Below are 9,807 nucleotides of genomic sequence, written 5' to 3' on the forward strand. Positions count from 1 at the left end.
AAAAAATAAAAATAAAATAAAATGATAAGATACCTAGTGAAGCCATACAGGTAGCTTATGAAACAACTATTGTAGGCAAAAAGTTTGATCTAAGTTAAATGTTGGGATTGGCTAATGCTAAATCTACAAAAGGTCAAGAAACAAGGACTAAGGTATGAACGTCTATTGATTTGCATATACTTCTATGTGCAAAACTATTTTCTTAGAGTAGGAACTATTAATTAGTTAGTGGGTGAACCCATTGTACATCAAATGAATATATTTATTGAAATGTTAGGAAGAAATTACAATAGCTTGATGTAGTTTCATTTAAAGAAATCCAAGAGAAAATGAACGAAAGAGATCAAATTCCATCCCAAGAAGTGAATAGATACAAGGACATGTGTTTCTTAGCTAGCATACATTCTTGTGTAGTGAAGATTGTAGAACCTAAATCGTCATGGGTAATGCCTTTTGGATATGAAGTGTCTGACAATGAACATAAATCAATAATTGAGGAACTACTGGCTGAAGCAAAGGATGAAGGAGTTGAAAGATATGGGACTTATGAGGATACATACATGTAATAAAGTATACTACAATAAGGATGCATACATGTAACTTAACAGTTGTCTTTAAACTAATTAGTCATGAGAAAAGGATTGTGCCCCCCTAACCAACCTACATAGCCCAATTGTACATGTGTTGGTTTAAATATTGTTGAATCATGTAAGCAAATATCGTATGTTAATTATTACATGAGATTTTATGTTAAGGAGTCAATTCAAATTTTTTTTACAATAATTTTCCTTAATCATTGGCCAAAAATATAACAATTTAGCCATATCTTCCATGACACCCAATCCCTCAAGTGGGCTTCATTCTTCAATAGCTTTAATGCAACTCTCACTCTTACATGTAAAGAAAAACTTTTTCAAAACCCAAAGCCACACAATTGGTAGTAATCTTGGTGCCCCTCAATTATGTGGCCAAAATGTTGGTCATGGTCTGATGTAGAAGCATGCTAGGTGTAAGGGCAATCTTGCATCACCTAAAAATATTTGTATTTCTAGTTTTCCAGTTTTTGTGTTTTTAATAAGGCTATTCTTGTAGAGAGTTGTTGTTTGTGGGAGCTTGCTAATTTTAGTAAATTGGAATTATATGCTCAAATTATTCTAATCCCATATATGGAGGTTCATCTTTGACGTATCATCCTACTGGATGATTTGTATTGTCATGTCATATGTATTCGTGCAGTTATTGCAGATTTTTGGTATGAATTTTGGCTATCCAAACTTCAAGTCCAATGATGAAGGCCTAAATGGCTCTGAAATGAGGCAAAAGCTTAGGTGATGGACACTTGCGCTACTAACTATTGTAGATCACTAGCTGAGGATTTCAAAATGGGGTTATAATAGCTCATTACATCAACAGTTTGCTAGTTATTGTCTTCGGAAGTCGACCTATCCGAAATGTAATTTGCAAACTGTCTTGATTCGATCATATGTAATAAATTGTAATGGAATAATATAATATGAGGTTCGTCGGCCTCAAGGGTTAAGGTGTAGTGTCTAGAACCTTCTCGGGTTGTTAAAAGTGCCTCTATAAGGAAGGCCTAAAGGTTATCCAGGACAATTTTGGGTGATAGTCGCATCTTTGTCGCGCAAATTGTTGTAAGGAAGGCGCTCATGTGGGTTTGCATATTGTAATTTTGTAATTTCACATTTGCAGTAATAATAAGAAGCCATTATTTTGTTTTCTCTATTTGTGTTGTTCTCTATTTATGTTGTTTGTTGTGGTATTAAGGGGAGCACCCTTCATTAAGTGGTATCAGAACGGGAGTTCCTGAGTGTGTAAACAAATCGCCGAGTGGGAAGCAGTTTGCAATAGGACAATGATTTGGGTTAAGCATGTGTATAGATCATCGATTGTGAGGCAGTTTAAATCAAGGTTTCTGCAAAGTGCAAAAATACCTCCATGAAGAGAAGGTCGTGGAAGATTCATAGGTTTAACATCTTACGATTTTAGAGCCCTACTGAGACAAATGCAAGCATTGGTAGAAAAAATGGGCCAAGGAATAAATCTTATCGTAAGAGATGAAAGTGAGGATGAATAAGGAGGAAATGTCAAAGAAGAGGTCATTTTGAACCCAAAAGAAGAGAGGCTTTTTATGGCCATTTTCAAGATTGGAAAAAGACCAACTTTGAGGTTCCCACATTTTTGGGAAATCTTAACCTTGAGGAGTTCATCGATTGGATCAATGCACTGGAGGAATACTTTAAGTATGAAGATATTGAAGATTCAAATAGGGTCAAATTTGCAAAGGCTAAACTGAAGGGTCATGCAAAGATCTGGTGGCAAGAGATCCAGTTGGAGTGAAATAGAAGAGGAAAAGACAAAATTACAACATGGAACCAAATAATAGCCAAAATGAAGCAACAATTCATTCCTGTAGATTATGAGCTTGATTTGTTGAAGAAAATGCAAGGGTTGAAGCAAGCAAGAAGATTCGTTCAAGAGTATATTGAAGAGTTCTACCGAGTTTCATCACAACCAGTCATGCAAAAGCTGATAAGGAGAAACTTGTCTGTTATCTTAATGGGCTGAGGTCAAGCATTCAAAAGGAGTTGAGTCAGGTTCAAATGACCAGTATTGAGGAGGCATACCAGTTTTCCCTAAGAGTTGAGAAGTTGAGCAAAAAGTTTGATAACAAAAAAAGTGGCAGAGGTCGTGGTGAAAGATCTGGCAAACGATCTTATGGAGGTCGAAATCATGATCAAAATAACAAGGATGAGGCCAGCAGTAACAGTTAGAAAGAGAGGGGAAACAATTTCAATAGTTTCCATGATCAAAACAATAGAGATTAGAGAGGAAGAGAAAGAGGGAAAGGATATGGAAGAGGAGGTTTTCATGGAACATGTTTTTACTACGAAGAATGTAATGGGCACCCCCGGATATCCCAAAAAACTAAACCAATATGCTGAAAGGAATTTTGTCAAACAGTTTGCATGCAACCTCTTATTTTTCCATTTAATGTTTTAATCCCCTTATAACTTCGGAAATCAAACGTTTATTTGTTTGTTGTGTTTTGTGCATGGAATTGGTATCATACAACATAAACAAGAAAGAAACTACAATAATTTGCAAAGTGGAAATGAACTGCTGCCAATAAAATGTTATTTTCAGAATTCATAAAACCAAATACATGGCAGATTTATCAACTCACTAATTACTTCAGCAGTATTGACATAATACTCCAGCCCATGCTTTCGAACTTGCTGCTACAATACTTTGTCCTTCAATCAGTCCACTACCTTCGTAATACCATTACCTCAAAGCGGCACAAGCATCGAACAAGTAGTGAAGAAGATATGAGCAAAATACCAAATCTGCCTGTAGCCGGAAATGCAACTAAACTGCCTGATAATGAAGCCAATAACAAAGAATTCCAAAGGCAAAACCCCAAGGGAATGACATCTAGAATGTTACAAGAGAGGATAGACGTCCTCAAATGCCAAGAACGGAGCTGCAACTCACACACCAATTTCTTCTCATATTCAACCTGCCTAATGAAGCCACAGATGCTTCCTTTTATTCTATTTCCAAGGGTCCGCTCAACTCATATGGGCAATGTGGGATAAAAGATGTGTAATATATAAAACATATATTAAAATACCCCTTATGTCTCCCTTGGGTACACATCACCATAAAATAAATATTAAAGTAACACTTTAATATTTTATAATTAAATTAGACATTACTTTAATAAAACTTCAGGCATTAAAATGTATTAGCAATCAGACTCCGAATAATGCGAGTGATAGCTCATCGAAAAGCTCTCACCGAGGAGTATCGAATCCAATCACCAAAATTGACCTGCACTGTGCCCTATCGACTTACTAAAAATAGTAAGTATGCCTAAAACTGAGTAAATCAACTTCGTTTTGGCCCAAACTGGAAATGACTAGGCCAAAACACTCCAGGATCCCATTAAACCTTTCGTTAGCCCTTGGGACCATGTAGAACAAGGCTAACGCACACACACTTGGTCAATTGCTAAAATGGGGACATTACAAAGAAGGACATAGAGCATTTGAGTGTTTGTTGTGCCAAGGAAGGAATGATAGAAGAATTGAAAGCCATGTTAGAATAGCACATGTTGATGAAGATGCCAAATCATCACTTTCTGAAGATGTTGAAAGAGAAGCCATAGTTAACAGAAGTCTTGCTGAGTGGTGAGAATGAACCTGATCAAAGGAAGAGTTTGTTTCACACAACGTGCAAATATGAAGACAAGTGTTGTGGTGTGATCATTGATGGTGGAAACACTAACAATATAGTGCCAAAAAATATAGTCACGAAGTTAAATTTGAAGAGGCAGAAGCACCGGCATCCATATCGTATTACTTGGGTGCATGATGACCACAAGGTCATGGTTGATGAGCAATGCTTAATGAAATTCAAGATTGGGAGCTACCAGGATGACGTGTTGTGTGATATCATACCTATGCACATATGTCATATATTGATGGGTAGTTCATGTCAATTAGACAGGTATGTTTTAGATGATGGGTGTATGAATACCTACCCTCTAACAAAGAATGGAGTGAAACATAAGTTGAAGCCATTGAAGGAGAAAGAAGAAAATGTATGTAGTGCTACTAGAATATGTTTTGTTAATGGAAAAGAGTTACTCAAGGATATGAGGCACGAGCATATGTGTTTTGTTGTAATTCCAAAAGATGTTAAAGAAGAAGTAAAGGAGGTACCTGTAGAAGTTGCAGATTTTTAGGAAGAATTTCCTTATATTGTATTAGTTAATCTACCTGATGGATTACCCTTAATGTGGAAGATCTCTCACCAAATGGACTTGATTCCAAGAGCTAGTTTGCCAAATAAGGAAGCACACATAATGACACCAACAGAAACTGAAGAGTTGAATAGACAAGTGCATGAGTTATTGCAAAAGAGGTTGATTCGAGAGAGTTTGAGTCCATATGTTGTACCGGCAATATTGGCACCTATGAAGAATGGAGAATGAAGGATGTGTATAGATTCTTGATCTATCATCAAGATCATGATCAAGTATAGATTTCCATTGCTACAAATGTGTTATATTATGGATTGTTTGAGTAAAGTTGTGTATTTCACAAAGATAAATCTGAAGAGTGGGTACCATCAAATTTGTATCAGTGAAAGAGATGAGTGGAAGACTTCCTTAAAGACCAGAGGAGGATTGTACGAGGGTTTACTCATGCCTTTTGGGCTAACCAATGCATTGAGTACTTTCATGAGGCTCATGAATTTTGTACTAAAGGATTTTCAAGGTAAGTTTGTCATTATTTACTTGGATATTATTTTGATATTTAGTAAGACATTGGATGAGCATTTGATGCACATTCATAAGTTGTTTGACAAGTAAGGGAGGAAACATTGCTGATAAATTTAAAGAAGTGTAGTTTTGTGAAGAAGTTGGTGTACTTAGGATTTGTGGTATCAGTAAAAGGCCTAAAAATGAAAGTTGAGAAAGTGAAGGCTATCCTTGAATGGCCTACTCCAAGGAGTGCAACAGAGGTAAGATTTTTCATAGACTAGCTAGTTTTGACAGAAAAATTATCAAAGGTTTTAGCAGTATTTGTGGACATTTGACTAAAACAATGAGAGGAGATAGAAAAGAATTTAAGTGGACTATAGGAGCAAATAAGAGTTTTAATCTGAAATAGAAGGTTATGGAGCATCTTATTTTAGCACTTTCAAATTTCAATAAGGTGTTTCAAGTAGACTATGATGCTAGTGGTACTGCAACAGAAGATGTTTTGAGCCAAGAAGGTAGACATGTTGCTTATTTCAGTGAGAAATTGAATGATACCAAAAGAAAGAGTATTTTTTATGATCAAGAATTTTATGTTATAGTTCAAACATTGAAGTGGAGACACTATCTTCTTCCTAAGGAGTTTGTTTTGTATACTAATCATCAAGCTTTGCAATACTGAAATAGTCAAGTGAAATTGAATCAAAGGCATTTGGAGTGGATTGAGGTTTTGCAAAGTTATACATTTGTTTTGAAACACAGAAGTGGGAAGTCTAACAGTGTTTCAGATGCTCTTAGTAGAAGACAAGTTTTGCTGATAGAAATATAGATTCAGGTGATTGGGTTCAAGGAACTCAAGAATTTGTATATCCTGATTTTGGTGAGACTTGGAAAGCTTGTATAGAACAAGTTACACTTGACAGGACAAATTGGTTGGATTTCATAATCCAAGTTGGTATGTCGTTCAAGGAAAGTCAATTGGGCATTCCCAGAAGTTCCATTCGAGAGAATCTCATCAAGGAGAAACATAGTGGAGGATTGGTTGGACACTTGGGTAGAGATAAAACCATTGTTTTGGTTGTTGAGAATTACTATTGGTCACAGTTGCAGCAAGATGTGAAGTAGATTGTGTAGTGTTGCAAAGTATGTCAGATGACAAAAGGAGTAAAGCAAAATACAAGGTTGTATCATCCATTACATGTACCTCAGAAACCATGGGAAAATGTTAGCATCAATTTTGTTACTGGTTTACCAATGACACAGCAAGGGCATGATTCCATATTTGTGGTAGTTGACATTTTTTTTTAAATGGAACATTTCATTCCTTGCAAGAAGACAAGTGATGATGTTCATGTGGTGGAGTTATTTTTCATAGAAGTGGTGATACTACATGCTATGCCAAAGAGTATAGTTTTTTATTGAGATACCAAGTTTGTTGGGTAGTTCTGGCGAACATTGTGGAAGAAACTAAAGATAGATTTGAAGTTAAGTCAATCCCATCATCCACAAACTAAAGGACAAATAGAAGTTGTGAACCAAAGTTTAGGGAATTTGTTGGGATGCTTGGTTAGAGATAAACCAAAAGGTTGGGATCTGATTTTACCATAGGCACAATTTGCATACAAACATTCCAGATTGCATATGGGACTAGTCCTAGAAATTCTTATGAACTGAGGTAGTTGGATAAAGGAGAAATAAGTAGTGCTAAAATAGAAGATTTTGTTGAACATTTGAAGAACATCCATGAGGAGGTGAGGAAGCACATTACAAAGATGAATATACACTATAAGGCTAAGGTAGATGTGAAAAGGAGGTATAAGGAATTTCATATTGGTGATGAAGTCATGGTTCATTTAAGGAACGGGTGATTTTCAATGGATACATATAATAAGCTGAAAATGAACCAGTTTGGACCGTGTAAAATATTGAAAAAGCATGATTTTGAAAATGCTTATGAGGTAGAGTTTCTTGTTGATCTAAATATTTCATCAGTGTTTAACATTTCAAATTAATCAGAATATTATGAGGGAGTTGATGGAGATGAAGTTGTAGAAGCACAATGGAGTATGCTAACATCTACTTTAGCTACATACGAGATTGAGGAGATATTGGATAGTTGTGTGAGAAGAAGCACAAGGGACAGAACATATTAGTATCTGGTTAAACGGAAAGGGAGGCTAGTGGAGGATTCATCATGGCTAGCATGAGAGTAAATTGACCATCTTGGTTTTCCTTTGACTACCTAAGATGTGACAGGGTCACTTCTCAAATTACCCAAGGTGTTTGATGCAGGAGCATCCTGATGTAAGGACAATCTTGCATCACCCAAAAATATTTATATTTCCAATTTTCTAGTTTTTGGGTTTTTAATGACTTCCTGTATAGAGTTGCTTTTTGTGGGAGCTTGCTAATTTTAGTAAGTTGGTATTATGTGCTCAGATTGTTCTAAACTCATATATGGAGGTTCATCTTTGACATATCAATCTGTTGGATGAGTTTTATTGTCATATCATATGTATTGGTGCAGTTATTGCATATTTTCAGTATGAATTTTGGCTATCCAAACTTCAGTACCAATGATAAAGGCCTAAATGGCTATGAAAGAAAGTGAAACCTTTTGATGGACACTTGCGGTATTATCTATTGGAGATCGTTAGACAAGAATATTAGAATGGGGCTATAATAGCCCATCAGGTCAACAATTTGCTAGTTATGGTCTCTAAAAGTGGACCCATCCGAAAATGTAAGTTGTAAATTGTCTTGAGTCGATCATATGCAATATAGTGTAATGGAATGATATAATATGAGGTTTGTCGACCTCAAGGTTTAGGGCTTAGTGTCTAGAACCTTCTCGGGTAGGTAAAAGTGCCTATATAAGAAAGGCTCAAAGGTTATCTAGGGCAGTTACAGGTGATAGTTGCATCGTTGTCTTCCAGATTGTTGTAAGGAAGGTGGTCATGTGGATTTGCATATTGTAATTATGTAATTCCGCATTTGCGACGATAATAAGAAGCCCATATTTTGTTCTCTCTATTTGTGTTGTTCATTGTTTTTGTTGTTTGTTGTGGTATTTGTTGTTTGTTGTTGTCCATTACATGCATGCATACATACATACAAAAAAATCAAATGCAAGGACATAGATATTTGTGTACGTGTTAACAATACACCTTTAGCAAATTTATGTTTCAGAAAATTGTTGAGTTGATAGCTCAATTCAATCTCCACATCTCAAAAATATGTAGGAAATGGGCACTTGTACACCAATAATAGGAATGTCTTCACCTCAAATAATTATACATCCATTAGAAAATAAAATATTGTAAGACCAAAACCTTGGCATAAAATGGATATTCAAATGCCACTAACAGAATTGTTCCTGTACGTATCAATATGGAACTGAACAAAATCAAAAGAACTGTTTCCACCACAATTGCTGCCACTATGAGCCCAGCCAATAAATGTCGTAAAACCCTAAATCTAAGTGGAGTTGTTTGCATTATCATTTACTCAGCCCATTACTCGCATTTCATTCAACCATTTCAAACAATTAAAGGTCAAAAAACCTAAAAACCCAGATTTCCCTTAGCCTAACAAACCCAATATTTGTGTTTGCTCTAAACTAACTAAACCAAGAATACAAACAATTTAGTCTTTGAAAACCCTAAATAAAATATCTATTATTATTGATTTAAGCAAATCTATACATGTTATTGTGAATATAGTTTTACTATTCGCAAAGAAATGTAATAATGTAATGGGTAAGTAAGCTGGGAATAGAAGAATGGAGTCCATGCAAAAGATAAAATATGAGCAACTTTGTTGGACATTTGGGTTGCTAATTTCCACACATTGAGTTTTGGAGATTACTTGGTAGACCAATAGATCCAAGATAATATAAACAAGTGTAGAATCACATCATAATGGTCCTATGGATCAATAGAGGGAAATAGGAAAACTTAGTTATGGTGGATTTGTTGAGTTGATAGGGAACTCCTCTCTACAAAATCATGGTCATTCTAGATCTCTTGTAAGGTTTGCATCTCAATTAATATTGTCACATTACTTTTCTTGAAATATTTTGCAGTTATATAATCTTAGAATCTTTATAAAATTTATTATGTAAAGGACAAGATAAGATAGCATATGATAAACTTATTAATGTCCAACAAAAGACCACCAAAGAGTCTACAGGATTGAAAGCTTACAGACTGGGAAACTACCAGCAGTAGAAACACCAAACAGTGACCTAGAGAGAGCAAGACATGAAAGCATAAGAACAAAGGAGAACGTCGAGGGAAGACTACATGTCCTTCCTCAATCGGAAGTAATGTAGTACTTAAGGGATTGAAATCTTACAAACTAGGAAACTACCAGTAGTAGGAACACCAAATAGTGACCTAGAAAGAGCAAGACATGAAAGCAAAAGAACAAAGGAGAATGTCAAGGGAAGATTACATGTCCTTCCTTGGTTAGAATTAACCCAAAACCTAAGGGTATGGTCCAGGACAACCAAGGAC

This window comes from Cupressus sempervirens, chromosome 3 (genome assembly GCF_028749045.1).
Source record: "Cupressus sempervirens isolate cs-2001-9-10 chromosome 3, ASM2874904v1, whole genome shotgun sequence".
NCBI lineage: Eukaryota > Viridiplantae > Streptophyta > Pinopsida > Cupressales > Cupressaceae > Cupressus > Cupressus sempervirens.